We start from the raw sequence: 23,546 nt of genomic DNA, 5'->3' as shown, positions 1-23,546 counted from the left end.
TTGACTTCCCACGGCTAAGTCTCAATGCCGTCTATTTGATTCTCAAATCAATTTGAGACAAAGATGGAAAGGGGAATAAAAGATGGGTCAGTGGGGATACGTGGCAACGTGGGTGGTGGAAGTTTTTTTTATGCTGCCAAGTGTTATAAAACAAAGTGGCCATAGATTTAATCCATTTTTAGTCCTTCAATTTATACACACTTCATGAATAAGTCCCACCAATATTTGTACCCAATTAATTCAATCTCCTTTAATTACCCTTTAACCCCCAGTTTGACCTTTTCTAATTGCCAAATGACCCCTCTTCTAACCGTAGTCATTTGTTTCTTCAACCGAAAACATGGGATGTTACAATCCTCCCCCCTTAAGAGAAATTTCGTCCCCGAAATTTTGATCAACTCGCTTATTTTTGCCCTGTTCTTTCTACCAACTCTGAATTTGAGAGAACCTGACCCATTTCGAAAATCACAAACTCACTGCCTCTAACAAAAATTAATCTGGCTAAACTCTATAAACCAACTAGATTCAATCCTTCATGTCCCCAATTCTTCTACCTAACCACAGGACCCAAGAATATTCTATGACAATGACTATCCACGATATGAAGAGATAAAGAAAAAATGAAGACCTCTATAATCTATATATAAGAATAAGTTCTCGTTGATCCCATATCCTCAAAGAAAATTTCATTCTCGATAATATAAGAAAATACTGTTGTCCATAATATAATAAAATAAAGAATGAAGACCTCCATAATCTATCTAGTGAATCCCACATCCTCAGAAAATATCGTTCTCAATAATATAAGAAAATACCGTTGACTCGATAAAATAATAAAATGAATGAATACATCTATAATAAATTCAAGTCAATGTTGGCGTTGACACTATAATCTCAAGAAAAATATAGTTGTTGTTGATAAGATGATAAAATGAAAATAGATATCCGCTATAATATCTATACATGTCATAGATAAACCAATCATCGAAAAACATTCTACAATAACTTAAGAATCTCCGATACTTCTAATCCCAACACCAACTCAATCCATATAACCTCTAATATAGAAACATTCTGTCAACCCACTAATCCAGACCCATACTTATCTGTAATCAAACTGAAACAATACACGCTCGAAACAACCTGATCAAAGTCAATCTCAACTATCTCTGACGGATCTGATCGACATTCATAAATGAAGTAATGTGTATAACTACCATAAGGTCCACAATATCAAGTCTAACTCATCTCCTCATCTACTATTGCCTTAGATAATTCCACAACATCGATATGTCGACTTGCCTAAAATTTACGTCTGAAACCTCTTAACCCTTGACTGTCCTCCCATAACATCTTGTACAACATTGCAAGAAATCTACAACAATCTTAAACCATCCGTCGAGTCTTCCTCTAGCGAGTAAAACGAATCAAGAAACAAAAATCGAAAGAAACAAATACATATATATAGCATCTTTTATTCTTGGTCGCTTTTAATCTTGAAGCTTTTAGACACCTAGTCTTGATCATTTTTATCTTTCCCTAAAGACTAGAGTAGCCAATGCTCTACACTATACACGACTTATAGGTCACCAGAACTCATGCTCTGATATAGGTCACCAGAACTAACTGCTCTGATACCAACTGTGACGCTCCGTGTCCCAAAATAGCCACGACCACGCCCCGAAAATTCACAAACGAGACAGAAATCCGACAGAGTCTCCTCTATAAATCGAACCGGTCGCACCTGTAAAACCTGTCATGCAAACCATACATTTACATACACAAAGAAATAAACTATCGAGCGGAAGCTAAACAAACTCAACTCAGTTTCGGGTCGAAACCCGAACCACAAACATACAAACGCCTCATAAAACACCGATACAACTTATAAACAACTCTAAGTTTTACGTATATACATATTAGAGTTTGGTTTCTGCAATAAATACATAATTTTAAACTAACGGAAAACAAATAAACAAAACCAAAGACAACGACATAACCCTGCTAGCCTCGTTAGACAAGATCACCGGCTGGAATACACACTCCGCCTCGAGGCTACAACCAAGAACCTGCACACTAACAACTGGTAGTGGGTCAGAATACTCACCGACACGAGTTATTCTGGTAGAAGACCAATCCAAAACACATCACGTTTTCAAAAGTTCCTTTAATAAGTTGTAAACGTCATGACAAAACGAGTTATCAAACTAGTTACTGTATATACTATATACAAAACCATTTTCCTTAATCTAGCAAGCAATAGCAGTGATTAGCTGCCCACCCATAGTGCGCTCCCAATAAGAGGAGAGTACCTCAGGAGAACCTAGAGTTCGTTAGATAGTACCAGCCCATTTAGGCACTAGCTAATGCACTACGTCTCCTCGAGAAAGAGACTTACCCCTAGCCGGTAAGTCCCTCTCTCACTAAGGGACTCCGCAATCATTGAAGAGTTTACCTCATGATACATATATACCTTAAGTATCTAAATACGTTTTTTTGATCTAATGCGATCTTTCAAAATCAATTTCATTCGTATATCAAAACCACCATTCTCATATTCGATTCAAATCAATTTCATTTGTATATCAAAACCAATATTCTCATTCGATTCATTATCTTATCAAACACAAAAGTGGAACAACCAAGAGTCATATCGCCACAAAGCAGAGGGATTCCCAATCAATGTCACCTTCTAGGCGAGCGGTCAGGGTGTACGGCCCTGAGCCTCGAGCTGGAGGCACGAGCACCAATGGCCAGCAAGTGAAGCACTCTACTCCCACAGGTCTCATGAGTAGTGTCGCCCACCTCACCGGTCTCACACGGATCACAACCGTGTCCACATGTCATCCTACCCTCATTGGCTACATGCCCGTAGGTTGACAAAATCCGCAGTCGGGTACATACAAGAAGATCCCCAGTAGTTCACAATCATCGTAAAATCAGTTCGAAAACATTTCTCATATCGCATCAAAACATTTCAAGCATATTTCAGTTCCTCACATAAATCAAGTTTCATGCTACCTAAACTCTAGTTATAATGGCGCGTATATAACTATAGAATCTGGCATATTCATTATCTATAAAACCATGCTGGATAAAGGATTCAAAACCCCTACCTCAGTCCTTGCATCACCAAAGACCTCCCGCCTACCAGACGACCAAATTCCTCCTCATTCGCATACTCTGGGATAAGGAAGAATAACCAAAATCGAAAAGAAACATTAGGTTCATATACTAAGAACCTTCGTAAATAAAAAGATTCATTAAAACAAAACCATGAAAACTTAAAAGCAAATTCGCTAAATTCGGAAGACTTCAAGTATCTGTCGAATCGATCTCTAACTTTCATAACCAAGTCCTCTGAATACTTGAAATGCATAGAAACCAACTAACCAATTTCCCAAAAACTATATTTTTCATTTTAGAGTCTTCATAAGCTGACAAATCATATAATGAACTTTATAATATAAATCTATAACCGAAATTGTCCATTTATATGAAATATGACAAAATTTGGGTAACAATTTCTATTCCAATTCATTTCCAAATTATTCCAAATATGAAATTCGAGCCGTAAAATAATTCGGCAGCACCCTGTCTATATATGATCACCCCAAAATAGTCCATAACATTCTAAACATGATCCTGAACATAAACCATTAGAAGAAATCGAATAATAATCGTCTAAATAACTCCAAATTTCGATCCCAAATGAAATTAGTATAACTATACAGTTATCGAAATAACCATCATAAATCCACCAAATGAAAATTCTAAATGGATAGATATGTAAAACAAGTCGAATGAAATTACCTGAAACAAATTTCGTTGAATTCCGACAAGCGAGCGCGAAGTAATTGACGAAAGAATTTCATAGCCGTTAAGCCTTATATTTCTTTCACTTCCCACGGCTAAGTCTCAATGCCGTTTATTTGATTCTCAAATCAATTTGAGACAAAGATGGAAAGGGGAATAAAAGGTGGGTTAGTGGGGATACGTGGCAACGTGGGGGTGGAAGTTTTTTTTATGCTGCCAAGTGTTACAAAACAAAGTAGCCATAGATTTAATTTATTTTTAATCCTTCAATTTATACAAACTTCATGAATAAGTCCCATCAATATTTGTACCCAATTAATTCAATCTCCTTTAATTACCCTTTAACCCCCAGTTTGACTTTTTCTAATTGCTAAATAGCCCCTCTTCTAACCGTAGTCATTTGTTTCTTCAACCGAAAACATGGAATGTTACACGAATAGAAATGAAAAAGTCAATCTTAGTTGACCAATTTTGTAGACAAATTTAATTCCTAGAAATTTTTCTTTATTCCCCAAAGTGCGACCTTGAATTTTAACTATTAAAAGAATATAACTATTGTTTTAAATCTTAACCATTTGTTTGGGCGACTTAGATTTAAAGGGGATCTTTTAAAAGCTCTAACAAAAAAGGTTTTGGAACTTCAAAGTTTTAATAAAATAGGTTCGAGAATTTAATGATCTAGCACTTTTGATGTCCTATAACATAAAAGTTTCAGAAGTTAAAAGTTTCTAGATCTTCATAGTTTTAATAAAAGAATTCTAGAACTCATAAAATCTTTCTTTCGCCAGTTTGTATGATTTAATGGTTATTTGAAGAATTCAAGTAGTTAGTGCATGCTATTATATTTATGTCTTAGATGATTTGATCTAGTCTTTGACGAACATTTAGTTAACTTTTGATCGATCAAAAGGCCCTTAGCATTCTTCTAATATAATTTTTTTTCTTTTACTCCTACAATAACTATTTTTTTTTTTGGAAGACGACTACGATCTACAATAACTATTCTTCATCAAACTATTAATTTATTTTTCCTCTCTAATATGTAATTGGCTTGATAATTGTTTCTTCATAATTATTTATTGGTTATCACATTTCTCTATTTTCTTCCTCTTTTAGGGTTAACATATTACTCCTACGATTGAGTCTATGACACTTTGTCCTCCACGTGGTTGAATATACTTTTTTTTTTGATGAAAGATGGTTGAATATACTTTCTTCCTTATTTGCCTTCCCTTAATCCAAATAATATTTTTTTTCAGGAGAGAAAACTAGATTAGTTTCAAGCGTATGAAATAATGTGTTTCGTCGGGAATAGGTAAATGTTGTTTAACAATATTCTTAAGGTTTCATTGGTAAATAATTTTTTTAATTTGTTTTTTCTGTAACGAAATTATTTCCAAACTAGGTATGGCGCGACAGATTTTTTTTTATTAACGCCGTTATATATAAATAGAGTTGGAGTTGTGACTATGTAACTGTCACGATTAATCTTGTCTCGGTGATGCATGAGAACTTACTCATCGAGGTCGACATATACTGAAGTACACAATTTAAAAAGGAGTAGTTGTTGACTTTAAACTAATACAAAACTATATGAGCAAGTAATGTTTACCTAAGGGTTTTGACTTTCACTTTGGTCCATTAGTAAAGTTCATATGATAGTTAGGGTGAGTTAGCTAGATTTTGGAAAAGAAAATTTTAATTAAAGAAGATTTTGAGTTGATTTCGTGGGGAAACTGGAATTTCTTAAGTAGGTGATATTGAGATGTATTATCATGGTTGTAAGAACTTTTAATTTCTCTTTCTAGAATGTTATAATTTTATAATTTTGGGTTTTAATGGGGGATTTCACTTGCAAATTGAAGAATCCCTGGACTTAAAAGGAAATAAAACAGGTCAGTAAAGGCAAACAATAATTCTATTCATCCCTCCATTTTGGTCCCTCCTCCGGCCCTCTGTTGATGTGGCGACATATCACTAGAGTATAGTTTTTTCACCATACTCTCCAATTGCTCCACATTCAAGTGGTATATATGTCGCAGATCAGCGGAGGGCTGTGGGAACGACCAAAATGGAGGGATGAAATAACTCAAAGGAAAACTATCTTAAAAGATATTCATCCAAATCAAGGTGAAAAATCAACTAGCTAGATGATAATAGAGGCTATTATGGTTTTTATTGTTTAAAAATTGAAAATCTTGGAGATTTCTTTAATTGTATGCATAAAAGGGTGCGGTTTTAGGATTGTTTTGCTCAAACGGTTGTAAACATGGATAAAATATGGATGTGTAAATGTTTATGAGTTTTTCAAGTGGATTTACAATGTATTGGTATCTTGTCAATTGACGACTTAACAATGTCATTACAAACGTATTGGGTCAACTTTTTTAGGGACCCCAGATGTCTACGCTACAAATCAATTATTGTAAATGATAATATTATCTGCGCCCTTACATACCCACCCAGGATAATAGAGACATTGAAGAACTCGTCACCACCTTTCGTCACAAATATTTTTCACATCAATATTATAGGTAAACAACAATGTTTTTTTATTAGCAACAGAACTACATATGCCATCTAGAATAATCCCCTAGTTGTAGTGTTTTTATGTCTTTCGTGGTCTTTCATGGTCTTTGAGGTGAAGATTTGTATTCATGGCAGAGAGTAGGTAAACATTCAGTCATTAGGTTTAATATTGTTGTGGTATAATAAGAAACCAGAATACGTTTTCAATATCGGACTCGAAACCGACTTGAAGTAAGCCGTGACGCCTTGAATCTCATTTGTCTTTTCCCGAGGCTTTCATCAGCCTATATGCATTAACATTGTTGTGACAATTAGATTTGTGAAGGGTCTAAAGTAATTGTAAAAAGCATAGAGATTTAGCTGAGGAAAAAGTAGACAAGAAGCTTGACACATTTAAGGAGATACTTTACTTAAGATAACAAAATGGGACAAATTAAGTGTTCAAATCACTCAATTAATGTAACATCTTTATTCTTTTTTTTTTTGTTGAACGGTAACATCTTTATTCTGGTTCTCGAAAATGATTATATATTGTTACACACAGTGTTTAAGACATTCAGAAATACACGCCACCGCCCCTGCAAATCACCAAAGTTTAAAAAAAAACATTTAGTATATTATAGTAAATATATTATATAACCAAGAACACAAATGGAGTGAGTGAGAGAATATGCTAGATGAGCTATACCTGGATCTGGGTGAACACATTTCTGAAGGCAACCCATAGCACAACCTATGTCAACTGCTGAAACTTGTTGATTAAACATCCCCAACATCATAAATACTACCATGAACAGAATAGCTACATTCAGCATCTTCATAACAATTTTACCTTCCATATTTGTTGAACCAACAAAAAGACTAATTTCTTATTCTTTGGAATTTTGTTAACCTAACTTATTTTGCTCTCTAAAGTTTGATGCAACAAACTTATTTATAGGATATGAATCCAAAAAGTATTATAGCTGTTTGAATAAACTCTTTTGGGTTACAAAATCTCAAAGATTTTGTCTATTTAAAATACAACAAGTGTTATTTGGTAAGATGATAACACATATTCTTTTGGTGAGATTCAATTCTTGGATGGAGTTGTGGATCTTCTATTAAACCGTTTGTCCAAAAATATATTTTTGACATCTATTATATGAGGCGTAAAGTTTTTTTACTGATTAGGACAAACCGAAAGACAAATCTGATAGTTCGTTGGCTTTTTTGTTAAATCTAGGCCACTAGATCTATTACCTATCTATTAAAAAAATACTTAGTTCACCCACTCAATGCAACATAACTTTGTTCACCCTCATGAAATACTAATATCAATACACCTCATGAAATGAAATTGAATACTATTAAAATAAAGAGGGCAGTTTTTTGTTGTTGAAAGAAGAAAGAGGATTATTAACAAAATGGTTCAACTCTCTCCTTTAGCCCTCACTTACTAATATCAATGCACCTCATAAAATGAAATTGAATACCATTAAATGATAAAGAGGGCTGTTTTTTTTTTGTCCAACTAACAGCATATGCATGTGTTTTCTTTATCTCTACCGTTTTCTATCCCACTTAATCACCACTTGAAAATATAAACCTCCCCTCATCCTCATGCATCCTCTCTCCCTCTTAATTCATGATAAATTCACCTTCCATCTTCCTATAATCTTACCTATCTATCTCCATAATCACTCTTTCACATGCAAACATCTATTTTCTTCCTTCTCTTTAAATACTAACTTATCTTTAGATTCCTCTAACGAAACATGGAAGTGGATTCGAGGTACGAATTAACAACCAAGGTGGACATTCGAGGTAAGAACTAACAAATCTTTATACTACCACTATGGTGATTATTTCATGTGGAATAACTTAAATTTTATGTGTTTATAGGACTGCCTAAAGGAAAAAAATGTTTGCGTCTTCAAATTGCAAGAAAGAGAACTCTTGTAATTCTCCATAGCTTTCATTTATCTTTTCTTCTTTTTCTTTAAAAGAGGGGTTTACTTAAATATGATTTTTTTAATTGTATAATGATAGTAAGCAATTGAAATTTTTTTTGTTTGGATACTGAAATTCTAATAATTAGGTAATTTATTTAGATTGTAAACTATTTTTAATGGTTCAACTTACGCGAAGGTCTTTTAGTAACCGCAGGATTCCCGTGCCGGAAGCACGGGTTATGCCTAGTAGAATATCTATTATATAAAACGCAATGTTTTTTGCTGACTAGGACAAACCAAAAGATAAATCCAACCGTTTGTTCAATTTGATATTAAATCTTGACGGTTAGATCTATTACCTCCCTAAAAATAACATAATTTTTTCACCCACCCATTATCACGGTTATCTGTTTTATGTATCTCAAAATCATGACCGTCTGATTCAAATCTTCAAATCTCAACCCTAACATATTTTACCCTCACAAACCACTCATAAAACCTCCTTTAAATGTCCTCTACTAAATGATTATTATATATAATAAATGTCATTAAAAAATTTATCTAACTCATACTCTCTATAAAAATCTGAAAAGTTTAAAAAGGAATATGAGAAATTGGGTCTAACATAGCCTTTAGATGTTTAGAGTTAATTGTGATTTAGTATACCCTTTACACTTAGAAATACGAAAGGTCCCATCATTTTTCATATTATAAAGCATGTTTTTTCGTATAATATGAAACAACTAGCCATCCAATATTTTATCTTCTAACCATAGCTTAGGTCATTAAAATTGAAATAAAACCTCTCACTTCTACTCCTGTTTCTCCCTCTAATTTTTAATTCTGTTTTTTTTTCTCATTACTAAATTGTAGTTGTCCCCTTTCTTCCCCTTCATCATTAGTGTAACTTATTACTCCCTCCGTCCCATTTTGTTTGGTTGTTATTCCTTTTATGGATGTCCCAAAATATTTGGTCACGTTCCTTTTATAACATTCATTTCATTATTAAAACTAGTATATCCCGGACACTTGTATCAATAAAATGTTACGAAATTTATTGTTATATTTTATTGAAAAAGAGAGATTTTTATTAGTTATTATTTTTTTGTTTATTTTCTCTTAAATTAGTAATTATTTAATTGAGAGAGAGAGAGATTTTAATTTCTTTTTTTAACCCTTGAAAATTATTTTGTTTATCTTTTTCTTAAATTAGAATTTTTATTTCTAAGAAGGAAAGGATTATTGTTTTTTAAATAGGTAACTTTTTTTCTACGAAGGACTATATTTTAAATTTTGAGAAGGGCTTCTAGACAATATCCTTTATTAAAGAAGGATGTTTGTCCCATTCATCCTTTATTAAAGAAGGATGTTTATCCTCTATTATATAAAACGCAATGTTTTTTGCTGACTAGGACAAACCAAAAGATAAATCCAACCGTTTGTTCAATTTGATATTAAATCTTGACGGTTAGATCTATTACCTCCCTAAAAATAACATAATTTTTTCACCCACCCATTATCACGGTTATCTGTTTTATGTATCTCAAAATCATGACCGTCTGATTCAAATCTTCAAATCTCAACCCTAACATATTTTACCCTCACAAACCACTCATAAAACCTCCTTTAAATGTCCTCTACTAAATGATTATTATATATAATAAATGTCATTAAAAAATTTATCTAACTCATACTCTCTATAAAAATCTGAAAAGTTTAAAAAGGAATATGAGAAATTGGGTCTAACATAGCCTTTAGATGTTTAGAGTTAATTGTGATTTAGTATACCCTTTACACTTAGAAATACGAAAGGTCCCATCATTTTTCATATTATAAAGCATGTTTTTTCGTATAATATGAAACAACTAGCCATCCAATATTTTATCTTCTAACCATAGCTTAGGTCATTAAAATTGAAATAAAACCTCTCACTTCTACTCCTGTTTCTCCCTCTAATTTTTAATTCTGTTTTTTTTTCTCATTACTAAATTGTAGTTGTCCCCTTTCTTCCCCTTCATCATTAGTGTAACTTATTACTCCCTCCGTCCCATTTTGTTTGGTTGTTATTCCTTTTATGGATGTCCCAAAATATTTGGTCACGTTCCTTTTATAACATTCATTTCATTATTAAAACTAGTATATCCCGGACACTTGTATCAATAAAATGTTACGAAATTTATTGTTATATTTTATTGAAAAAGAGAGATTTTTATTAGTTATTATTTTTTTGTTTATTTTCTCTTAAATTAGTAATTATTTAATTGAGAGAGAGAGAGATTTTAATTTCTTTTTTTAACCCTTGAAAATTATTTTGTTTATCTTTTTCTTAAATTAGAATTTTTATTTCTAAGAAGGAAAGGATTATTGTTTTTTAAATAGGTAACTTTTTTTCTACGAAGGACTATATTTTAAATTTTGAGAAGGGCTTCTAGACAATATCCTTTATTAAAGAAGGATGTTTGTCCCATTCATCGTTTTCCCTTCTGTTTTATTATATAGATGATGAAACTTCTAAGACTACCCTTTAGTTTGAATACCATTCAAAGGTTCTAAATTGGTTCTACGCTTCTACCAATGCTCTATTTAATGAAATTTCTATATTAATTGAGAGTAGTTTAGGGGAAGTCTTTATATTTGTCAACAACAAATACCATTCCTTAATAAGTTGAATTCCCCAAAACTACAAACAAAATGGGACGGAGGGAGTATAATCCGCGGATTCATGATTCCGTCATCCAAACACCCCATAAGTTTATTTATAATCGAACTCATTTCAATTAAAATAAGTTTATTTGAACTCTTCTTTTTTAGTTTCTTATGAGTAATCTTGATTCGAACTTTGTGTTGGAACAAAGCTTTAGGGCGCCGAAAGCTACACAATATGGTGTCACTGTTGCAAAGAGCATATAGTCAAGGACATGGACCCAAGCCTTGTAAAGGAGGTAGCATATGCAAGCAATGACGTGGGTTGTGAACTTGTGATGGTAAGACTTCGTTGTACATTACATTATAAGGATTTGTATTATCCTGTGTGGGTGCAAGCATATGATGATTGGGGAATATCTTGCTTTTCTTTCCCTTGGAATTAAGGTTTGAGATGCCCTTGTGTAAGAAATAGTCAAACAGTCTTGGTTAGAATTGAAAATCCAAAATAAGTTAGCGAAATTTGTTTAGTTGATTTAGTATTTCCAACTTTAATCAATGTTATGTTCATAGTTGACTCATTTCTCTAATTGTCATCCCGATACATATATTATAGAATTTTACTTCATCACTGTCTTATAGTTGGTGTGTTAATGTCTTTTGGATGATGAACTTCTCTCTTATTTGTTCTCTTAGGCCCAAATTGATAATGGTTGCTCTGACAAGTTGAGGTGAAGGTTGGTAGTTTACAATCACCGCATCTTCTTTTTTCTCACACTCATGTTTGGATAAATAATAGGAAGTTGTTTAAAGAGTAGTTGACGTGAACATCGGTGTGAGTCCTTTGGCAGAAGGTGTTAAGGACAATGAAGGTGTTGATGATCAAGTTTTCAAGGTCATCAATGCCATTGTATGTCGAGACAGTCAGACTACGATACATGACATGCATTTTTTTTCAGCAAGTTTAAAACCCTATGTTTCTTTGTAGAAGTCTGAAGTTAAGCGATGAGAATCTTGTAGCATTTGTAGAAACAACCTCCATCCGTCGAAAAATAGTTGGCAAGAACGAAAGGATAAGGAAACGATATAAAGTTGGTTCTTGTCCTTCCGGATTCATTATGAAGTTGGTAATGAGTTTTACATGTTTTTTTGTGCAGATTCAACGAGGATACCATAAAAGATGATGTCAGTTGGTCTTTGCTTACAACAAGGTGCAGTTGATCCCACATTTCTCTACTCATATGGATTAAAGGTAATTAAGTCTTGAGTATTCGTGATATGATATTTGTTGTTTTGTGTGAACTTATGATTTAGTTTATACGAGTTAATCTTTGAACTGATCCCACGTTTCTCTACTCTTATGGGTTAAAGGTAATTAAGTGTCGAGTATTAATTTATTATATTTCATAGTATAGTTGTTTGGTGTGGACTTATAATTTAGATTATACGAGTTAATCTTTAAACTAAGATATCGTTTAAATTAAGCCTCCCGTTTAGTTTTGATTATGTTTCTGGATAGGCTAATCTAATAATCTATAAGAATTTTCCTTTTTCCTTTTTGGCAAATGAACTAATATTGAATAAGGACAACTTGAGGGTCGTTTTTGGAGATGATTTTAGAACTTGGCTTCCAGAGGAGAAATTAAATGTTACACATTTGTCCTACATGCGTCACACACAGTGTCTGTAAATAATATGTGCCCATGCTACTTGAGATCCCTTTTCTTTTTTGTTCTTGTTGAAAGAGATTCCAATTCTTTTTTTGTTGGAAGAGTTTCCTATTATATTGGTAAATCAAAATCCATACTTAATAATGTCTGTATATGGCAAACCATAATGGTAGTTGACAAACATTAACTTATTTTACCTTTCAATATAACTTGTGTTCATTTCAGGATTAAGGGAATTATATGATGACTTAGTTGGGCAAGTTTTTCCAGGTGGTGGAAAAGTTAGATGAGAGGTCGATGAACTTGGCATAGATGTTGATGAAATTCTCTTACTCTTTTGATCATTTTGTGGTTCTAACCCACTTGGAACGGCAGTTCAACATTGACTATATAATTTGTTGGAGTGGGTTTATTCTCCAATTTTGCTTGTGAAAATGATTAGCAAAGATGGTGAGCAAATTAGAAGAATGATGTGATTGATTTTCAATATTTATGTATGATTTTCTTATACTTCAACAGAATTTAATAAACTGCGAAACAAATATCATTAACTTTCGTAACTCGTGGAATCAATTTGTTGGACTACTTTTATAAAAAGTTTTGTAATTTACCACTCCGCTCATCTGTTTTGCAGTCGAACAGTAAAGGATATGAGTGTTGAAACGATCGAATTTTTTTTCTTCCTATAGTTTGGTGTAACCGCATTATCTGTTGACATTTGAGATTGCACCGTGCCCGAGGCACGGGCTATGTCTAGTTAAATACAAAATTGAGATTCAATGTGCCTTTTATGTAAAGATTTTGGCCTCAATAAAAGGTAGCAAATACATCCGATCTTAATGAATTTTGGGTAAAAAACTGAAAGATTCAACTGAATGACTAATGCCTTCAATAATGTGCCTATGAAGCACACCCAGCTAAGGGCAAGGTTGTTGGATAGAATCCTCAAAGTTTCATTGTCTCAACATTTTAATAAGATTGATATATGTTTGATAAATCATAAATCATCGACAGTCGCTTATTTTTCCAAGTCAATTTAATTAATGTGTATACAAGTAGAAATGGTTGTTAATGATGTCGAAAATTGGGTATCTTGGTTATCACACATTAATGATCAAATTCGGATTGCTCCGAATTGCTCCAATGAAGGCTTGTAAGTTAGGGGCAGCGTCGTGTTTGAGGTTGGACGAGCAGGGCGTCCGCCCTGGCCCCCCACCAAACATGGGTCCAATCTCAAATATTCGTATTAAGTATTATTAATACTAAGCTACTTACACTAGTAACGTGTATGGATGAACGGAGAGAAGGTTGTTTCGTGTGTTAATGGTCACCGACACGTAAGGCACTATTTTTTACTATAAGCGCCCCCACTTATTGTTGTTGGTACCCTTAAGAATTGCAGGTTCTTCTTGTATTTAATGAAGTTTCAAATATTCTAAGGTTTCATGGTTTTGAGGATACATTCAACGTTGTTTTTTAAACTAGTACAAGTCAAATTAGACGCATGACTATCTCTCTTATTTTAAATTTTTTTTATACCGAAGTGTTTAGACAGTTTTCAGTTTTATACCAAAATAATTTGCACAACATTATCAAATTTTATGTTAGTCTATTCTGACTTGAAATCTTAGTTCTACATGTACTGGTTATCATCTCTAACATTTATTATGTTTTCTTTGATCATCTAAGAGTCTATTACTTAGTTGGTGTAATTACTTAGTTGGTATATACTGCTTGCTTAACAAAGAAACTTTACTAGAAATTATTTGAAGCGATCATTAAAAACTTCATGCTACGAGTTTGGTTTTGTGAACAGTTTAATGTCATCTATATTATTAAATAATTTTGGATATTTATATATTGATGTGTTAAATACATTTTCAACCTTATGTTAACGTACTAGATGGCCTCCCATAAAATTTGGCACCAGACCCTCAAATTCTCAGCCACGACTCTAGTTGGGGGCGGGGTCGCAGGGGTGAAAACGGTGGTTCTTGGAAGATGTTGGTACTAAAAGTTGCGGAAGCTATCGAACCTATCCTAGAAATTGATCTGATTATGAAAATTAATCGAATAGCTAAGCCAAAATTTAATATGCGAACAGAATTAACGAGGTTCGGCTTTAAAGCCTACGTCCTCGGACGGACAAGAAATCTTTATTGAAGGATAGATGGAGACGACTCACACAACCCGCAAGTTCGTCCCAAGATGGTACCGTATAGAAATTAATCTTCTATACTAAATCTTCGACGATCGAGAAATTAAACACCGCTCAAAACTATGAACAAAATTTCTCTCACTTGCCCTCTCTCTAGCTCTCTCTAAAGAAGAGTTGTTGTTGAGTTGTTGTGTTGATGTTGTTGTTGATTTGTTGTTACAAAGCACTTAACCCCTTTTTTATATTATTATAAGCCGGTGGGAATTGAACCAAAAATTGGAAACAATCCAAAATTGGAAACCGCCATAAGCAAGCAAACCGCCAATTAAGTTCCAAGTTTTCTCAAATTCGCCTATACCAAGCAAACCGTCATAAGCAAGTTTGATACCAACCGCCTCTTACAATTCTCCACCTCGTACACAATTTGATATACTTCAAATTTTGAACGAACACCAGGATACTCCTTGTAAGATATATCTGCTTTTTGTAAGTTCATCCGACTGCACCATTTGTCCATGGCTACCTACATAACCTTTTATAGGATCAAGCCTACCGTAGTTCTACCAACCCTTCACATAAAAAATTTACCTTGTCACCATTACGCTCTTTCGGGCAACTTAACACGAGCAGATTTGTAGCAATTCTAAGCAATGCTGAAACTTGCTACACGTCACCACTTTAGTCAACATGTCCGCGAGATTCTCATCTGTGTGTACCTTCATGAGAGAAACATCACCTTCCTCTATGACATCTCGTACAAAGTGATACCTGACATCGATATGCTTAGTATGAGCATGATGAACCTGATTCTTCGCCAAGTGGATCGCACTTTGACTATCACACCATACATCTACGCTCTCCTGCTTAATCCCTAGATCATCCAGAAGACCCCACAACCACAATGCTTCCTTCACACCCTCGGCCATAGATATATACTCGACCTCTGTAGTAGATAACGCAACTGTAGATTGTAACATCGATCGCCAACTAACTGGAGCACCATGTTGAAGGAGTTGAAGGAGATGTCCTTCGACCAAGGTGACAATGCGAACAATTTTTCGGATAGGATAATTGATGTGGAAGATCATCAAATCCGATTGATTTAGGGATCGTAGAGTTGTAGCTAGAGACCAACTACGATCGTCGAATTACGAAGTAATTCGCGGCTAACTTCGATCGGATCCTACAACGGGTTACAAATAAGAGTGACAAATTGATCTAGGATATGACTAGTGGGAGTGAGATATAATCATGGGAGTGTCCCATAAACCTATCTCATAGGCCTAAAAAGGAATTAGGCAAAGATAGTACAAAAAGGCCAAAAACAGGGTTTTTGGGCCTAGACCGGTTCGGGTACTTCTAAGACTCGGATTGGGCTGAATTTTGGAGGGTTAGTTGCTGATATAATAAACATTATATCTGCCAATTTTCGTGGTGTTTGGGCACCTCCTCCTTAGGGAATTGAGAAAATACCAATAGTTGCTATTTTCGACTATTTCCCTAAATCTTATTCTAAAGGGTGTTTTAGGAAACCTAAAAGGAGGTGGATTCTTATTAGGGTTCTATATAAACACTCTTAGGGCAGAGAATAAGGTGTGGAATTTCTCTCTAAGCTTTCTTACTCTACCACATCAAGTAGAGAGGAGAAAGTGAGCTAATTCCCATTACTATCAATCTAGTCAAAGAAGAAGGTGTTCTTCTATCCAACCACCATTGGTGTGCTAGCTATACAACAAGGTGGGAGATCAAATTGATTGCTCGTGTCCCAAGTAGAGGAGCTACACTTGAAGCTCTTGGTCTTCTTCAATCAATTCAACTAGTTCGAGGGAAAAGCGATTAAGGTAATCTACTATCTCCATTAGATTAATTACTAGTTTTGCATGTGATCCTGGGAATACTAGTGTTGACATTAGATGTCATATTTCCGCTATAAACACTAGTAGAAGGGTGTAAATCCCTACAGTGGCGTCAGAGCCTCTTGCTATTAACTAGTTTTTGCTAAGAATCGAACTAATTCATATGCTTAATAGTTTGAAAATTGAGTTTATAAAAGTATTTTAAAAAGATGTTTTTAAAAGTATTTTAAACTCATAATTTGATGGGATTCAATAAATTTTCAAATTGAGAATCAAATTGATGATTAAAAGTGTTTTAAAAGACTCAATTTCATTGAATTTCAAACTAATCCATGCTTGATTATGTTGATAGTTATATTTAAAAAGGTTTTAAACATAAAATTTGATTAAATATGAATTGGATTCAAAGATTTTTCAAATTGATTTCAAAATTGTTCTTTGAAAAATTTCAAAAACCTAGATTTTGATCCAAAATTGGTTTGATTAAGAGTTGTTTTTTAAATTTTGGAAACTTTTGAAAAACAAAGATTTGGAATTTTAGAAGTGTTCTAAAAAGAGTAGTTTTGAGTTTGGGAAACTCTCAAAACAAATTTGGAAAAATTTAAAAAGTTTCTAAAAGTTTTGAAAAATTTTAGAAGTGTTCTAAAAGGAATTTCAAAAATTTAAGAAAAGTTTTAATATTGGAAAATAGCAACTTAAAGTTGCATAAGAAAAAAAAAAAATTTTCCTTTTTGGAAACTAGGGTTTTGAAAAACGCTAGTGTCCGGCCAGGAAGCTTCCTGGCCGGACCAGAAGCTCCTAGATGCGTCCTCTGGACGCGTCCAGAGCAGCTGCTGAGACGCGTCTTGAAGACGCGACCAGCAGCTGCGACAGAAGCTTCTGGACGCGTCATGAAGACGCGTCCAGAGCAGCTACTAAGGACGCGTCTTGAAGAAGCGTCCAGGTCGCGTCTAAGACGCGACCAGCAGCTGCGAAGGAGCTTCCTGGACGCGCGTCCATAGCACTCGACCAGACGCGTCTGGGAGGTTCGGGGTGTCTCGGACTAGTCCGAGACACCTAGTGCTGGTCCGGTCCAGTACCAGACACGTCTAGAACGCGTCTGGTACATGGACTAGCGTCCTGGCTCCGGCCAGGACGAGACTAGGCCTTGATAGGCCTCGGCCAGGACATGCCGGCCCTATGGGCCGTGCTATGTCCGGACCTTGTCCGAGCCCTTTTTGGGCTTGGGCCGAGACTTGTCTAGGACTTGTCCCGGGCTTTTTCGAGGCTTTTCGGACCACGAAAAGGGATCATCATTCGAGTGGGAGTTTTTGCCAAAAATTATTTTCCGATTCCAACCAAATAATTCCAAAATCAATCCGGGCCATCCAATAGCCCAAAACGGATTTCTCTTTAAATTGATTTATGAAATCATTAAGAATCGAACCAATATTTTTTCCGAAATTGACCCGGGCTTTCTCGAGCCCAAAACGGAGTTTTTCTTAAAGATGATTTTAGAAATCATAAAAGATAAAACCGGAAAGCACCACTAGTAGAATTCTTCGAATTTAGACTTAAGGTCCGTAATGTGACATGTGATGTCAACAAAAGTATCTCCCAAGATAATCATGCATATATAATTCTTAGCCTTGATATATTATATGATTGCATGTGATGTGAATGCGGGAAACTAGTATGGCCATAGATTTATTTCTTTATTCTTGTTTTAAGCACGGATGGGTGCATGCTTTGTAATTAATTTTAATTTCAAGTTTATACGATCTGCGAATCGTTAGAGTCTTGTAATTAGAGTTTAGGGTCTATGAGTCCATTGAAGAAACTCGAGGATGAAATCCAAAGGCGAGTGGGAGAAATCAATGGAGGTTCAAAGATGGCGATCTAAGACGAACCAAAAGGCGAAACAAGAAGAAAACCAAGGGTGATTAGATCTTCTAGGTTAGGGGCCATACTAGGATCCATGTCTGCTTGATTTACTTTCTTGCGCGCATTTACTTACTTATTTACGCTTTATGTCGTGGATGTTAGTTAGGCTAAATAGTTCACTATAACAAACGCCAGACTAGCGTAAAAGTCCCCAAAAGTAATCTTGAGTAATCGCATATCCAGATTAAGACACTCGTTGCGCCCTTGTTCGAGGAAGGTGGGTCGGCCTTCGCAGAGTACCTCCTCTACCTTGGGACAATGCGGGTAGGTCTATAGAAGAGGCCTACACGTCTAAATGGTTCTACTCAACGAGATCAGCAAGAGAGTCTTGGATACTCAAGGCAAAAGGATAGATTAGTCATTCATTAATGAAATCTATTAACCAAGAGTCATAAGGTATGATCAGTGAAGGAATTCACTCACCCGGAACGACGGAGTCAAAGGGTAGGGCCTCGTCCGCTTTACTTCGAAGAACTGGGGTCTTGGAATCACTTATTCAATCGGGGACGATTTTTTATTGAATAATGTGGGAAAACTAATGTTTTTCAAAAACGATAACGAGTTTTAAAACTTTGCCATTTCTTTATGTAGTTTTAAGATGACACAAACGATTTCAACATTGAATCACACCTAAGGGAGGTGCTGATCCACTTCCTAGAATGGAAGAATGAATCCGAGAATAATTCTCAGATTCAAAAGGAAGGTCACTAGAATACCCAATCCCAATGTTGACTCATACAAGAGAAGGTCAAAAGCCATTTGCAAGCAATCGTATAACATTCTCTTTGGAAGAATAATGAATGCTAGCATAACCATTAAGACAAACTGAGGAAGAATTTCCCACAGAAGTCATAAATGGAGAGGTACGAGACCTCCAAGGCAATCTGAAAGTCATCCTAAACGGAAGACAACAGAATACATCTATCACCCAATTCAATATTGATTGAACAAAGATAGATAAGACCTTAGATGAGTCACTCAGGTTGTTACAAACAAACTGAGCAGAACATACGGGAATATCCAGTCTAAGAAAGGTTCTTGAGATTTGGTACAAAGAATCTAAGAAATAGATTCAAAAGGGCAAAAGGATCAGTCAAGTGAGACAAACATTTGATCAAAGAAAAGCAGCTACCGAGTACATGATCAAGAGTATTTCTCATTACTGTGAATGTTTCTGAACAATGGCTAGACCATTTAAAAGGAAACTACCTTTAGCACCTGGAGGACAAAAGGAATGGAATTATGAATTCCGATTCCGTATCCTTGTTAACAAAGTTAAAAACAAGTATCGTAAAATTCCTTCATCAGGTATTTAAGACCAGATGAGCGGCTCAGTGGGAGCTCAAGGAAATCACATACTTGACTAAAAGAAGTAAAGATCCAAGAGGGAGCTGAAGCAGTAATGCTAGGGATGCTGAAAGGGATCGAAGTCTTCTTTTAGACACTGATCTAGCTTAGAACTTAATAGTGATTATTTTGTTCTTCTAGAAACGTCTGATGTTTTAAACCAGTGATAAAATTAACTGAAGGTTAACATTGATAATGGCTAAAATCAAGAGATTCAAACTCATTAAACTTCAGCATTGTCAATTGGGTCTTAAGGACTAATTGACAAAGTCACCCTTTTCAAAAGGCATAAAGACTAGTAATCTATTAGGACTCATACGGTGTTATGCAGACCTATAAGTTTACTTGCAGAAGCTAACGAGAGAAACTTCAAATACGTACTCTGACAACTTCATGAAGTATGGAAACGTACAAATCATAAAGTATAAGTCAGAATGTTTGAAAGGTTCAAACAAAGTACAAACCGAAGTAAAGAATCACTTTGACAAGATAGTGAAAACTCGAGTCAAACACTTGATAACCATCAAAGGAGTTGAGAAACAGTTTCCCAACTCTGCTCCATGGAACACATCCGACGGATGGTGGATTCAGTGGGAGCAATCGAACATTGTTATGCATAATTCGATCAAAGATGGGTTTAAGCCAGTCTTCCGAATATTTTGGGACATATTCTATAAACGATTGTTTTCACACTTACCAAAATTCCGTCTAAAGCTAAATTTGTAAAAGCATTACAAAACTAGCTAATATCTGACGCAATTTCCTTTTGAAAGAAATTTGGGCTTCTTCCACAACCAATCAAGAGAACAAAGTGTTTGTTGCTCATGATAGTATTCTTCTAATAATTAGCACACCTGGTCGTCTGGGAGAAAAACACTAATTATTACAAGAATAAGTGGGAGAAAAGTACAAGTCGATTTAATTCGATCATGAGAAAAATCATGGAGGGTCATGAAGAACAATCATGAAACTTGTACAAGACGATTAAAAGTCGACCAAGAGCAACAAACTGCGGCTCCTCGGAAAAGGAAAGGTTAAAGACATGATCTTATAAACCCACCGCACAAAAGCGAATGTCATTCGCCGGAGAACTCTCAAAACAAGTGAAAGTGTCTCTAAAGGAATATATTAAAGTAATTGAGAAAATTCCAAATTGTTGTTCAAAAGCCCTAAAAGGTCAAATCTCAAAGACACAGAAAATAAAGGTTATTTCTGAAGAGATAAAAGACCTGCGCAGAAACGGAAACTGACTCTAGATTTTGGCTAGAACCCAAAATCATCGTGGAATCCAAAAATCGTCAAGACATGAAGCTTGATAATTTAAGTCAACAAAAGACCTAAATTGGTTTTCCAAAATAGAAAACTGAGAAGGATGGAAACATTCGTGTTTCCTGAAACGAGACAAGAAGAATAAAGATTCTTCCAATCAAGTTATGTCCACAAGCATGCTTCAGAAATCTATCGACGGATTAAAAGCACGCAAGAGTTAGAATCTTCGATTCAAAAGGCAATCAGAGAAATTTGATTCCTGGAGAATGAAGAAAATCTTGAATCACGAGTTTCAAGAAGGTAAGTGGGAGTAAACAAACCTTCCGGGTCCGTATGCAGAGTACATACAAAAGATTGAGTACGACATAAGGTGTTGTATAACAGTAACGAACTGACTCAATAAAGGACCACACACAAAAGGATAAAATGCCATTTTGGGCATCTGAAGATCTATAAGCATAGATCAAAAGGATGATAGGATTAGAGAGACTCAGTACGCTGAGATGCTTGAGATCCGAAACAGAAAATCTAAGACTCGGAAAGTCTAAAAGAATTTCGACCCAAAAACTCATGACAGAGGGCGTTGCAAAACTCGGAGTCTAAAAGACACCGATGAGCTAGCACGCATGAGAGAGACATTTATGTTTGAAAACATAAAGTCAATCATGTTGGACATGATTAGCATTTAAACATCCGAATTCGGATTGGAAAACCGAAACACTACTTAGTACATCCTAGAAGGCTAAAGGATGAAGTAGTACAAAGTTGAACATGTCATCGTAGCAAACTTCCAGACATGGAAGGAAAGTAGGCTAAAAGTGTTTTAAGCCGGGAACTGTTGCAAATACTACACAAAGAATTAAAGGCCTTAACTCTAGTAAAGATTACTAGATATTATCAAGGTTGAAGATAGTAATCTTCAAATTAATTGATAATAAGCAAAGTTTAAAACCGACTACCACGGTAGTCAAACTAAACTGTCACCTTAGACATAGTATGAGATTCATACACAGTCTAAGGCATGAGGTATAATTTTAAACCTCGACAAGTAAAACTGAGTGGGTAAAAGGAGTTTTACGGAAGAGGCTCAGATTTACAACTCTCGTTATCAGAAATAATAAGAATTATTTCACCAGTCGTCTAAACTTGGTTTAGTGTTTAAACGACAGTCCATCGATAATAAAACGTTCCGAATAGGTTTGTCAGATACGCGATCTGATGAATGAAACCCTATTAAGTGAACTTGGAATAATTATTATCAAAAATCCCTGGTCCAGGTCATTGCATGGACAACAATGACTCACGAAGACTAGCACGGGAGTCGATGGGATAGCGCAGTTTCATGGGCTATATGAATAGTATATTCTATTCGACTACGTGGGTGTGTAAAAGGTTTATACACTGGATAACCCTCAAATGAGAAGTACATCATTCGTGATGAACGTCAATACTTCTCATAAAGACAATTGGAGAGATTCCTCAAAACATGAGTGCTCCACTCATCTTGTGTAAGGAATGCCCGACTTTGGTTCCGTTAAACGCCGCGCCGTAAAAGGAGGTTATAAAGACGGATACTGGGAAGGACAGGATAGACATGAAGTTAAGTGGGAGCGCAAGAATGGATTGTGTCACCCTAATCACATTAGGTACAAAGTGTCTCAAGGCCACTTGATGAGTAGCAACTGAAAATGCGTGGCCGCGCTTAAACGGATTAAAAGTTAATCGTTTGTCTTTTACAGTTGTACTCGGATATCAAGAAAGTCTGAATGATGTGACGTATCAGATGGGATACTAAATTGACACGGGAATCGAGGCATTGCACTTGTTCTAAGTCCAAGTGGGAGTCTGAAGGAGTTGAAGGAGATGTCCTTCGACCAAGGTGACAATGCGAACAATTTGTCGGATAGGATAATTGATGTGGAAGATCATCAAATCCGATTGATTTAGGGATCGTAGAGTTGTAGCTAGAGACCAACTACGATCGTCGAATTACGAAGTAATTCGCGGCTAACTTCGATCGGATCCTACAACGGGTTACACATAAGAGTGACAAATTGATCTAGGATATGACTAGTGGGAGTGAGATATAATCATGGGAGTGTCCCATAAACATATCTCATAGGCCTAAAAAGGAATTAGGCAAAGATAGTACAAAAAGGCCAAAAACAGGGTTTTTGGGCCTAGACCGGTTCGGGTACTTCTAGGACTGGGATTGGGCTGAATTTTGGAAGGTTAGTTGCTGATATAATAAACATTATATCTGCCAATTTTTGTGGTGTTTGGGCACCTCCTCCTTAGGGAATTGAGAAAATACCAATAGTTGCTATTTTCGACTATTTCCCTAAATCTTATTCTAAAGGGTGTTTTAGGAAACCTAAAAGGAGGTGGATTCTTATTAGGG

At 35.3% G+C, this 23,546-nt stretch overlaps 2 long non-coding RNA genes across 2 annotated transcripts; one reads left to right on the top strand and one right to left on the bottom strand.

Moving 5' to 3' along the window:
* Nucleotides 1–1,778: 1,778 nt before the first annotated feature.
* Nucleotides 1,779–3,885, bottom strand: LOC147566237 (uncharacterized). The gene is made up of 3 exons (XR_015230407.1): nt 3,814–3,885; nt 3,117–3,183; nt 1,779–2,083 (listed from the first exon to the last, which is right to left on the bottom strand). It is a non-coding gene; the product is annotated as an uncharacterized LOC147566237 (long non-coding RNA).
* Nucleotides 3,886–11,348: 7,463 nt separating this feature from the next.
* On the top strand, nt 11,349–12,920 carry LOC147566236 (uncharacterized). The gene is made up of 3 exons (XR_015237402.1): nt 11,349–11,434; nt 12,080–12,174; nt 12,818–12,920. It is a non-coding gene; the product is annotated as an uncharacterized LOC147566236 (long non-coding RNA).
* The last annotated feature ends 10,626 nt before the right edge of the window (nt 12,921–23,546 follow it).

Source organism: Eschscholzia californica, unplaced genomic scaffold, assembly GCF_041429995.1.
Source record: "Eschscholzia californica isolate CP2 unplaced genomic scaffold, dmEscCali1.0.p SCAF_1, whole genome shotgun sequence".
NCBI lineage: Eukaryota > Viridiplantae > Streptophyta > Magnoliopsida > Ranunculales > Papaveraceae > Eschscholzia > Eschscholzia californica.
This window is presented reverse-complemented; position numbering and strand designations above follow the sequence as displayed.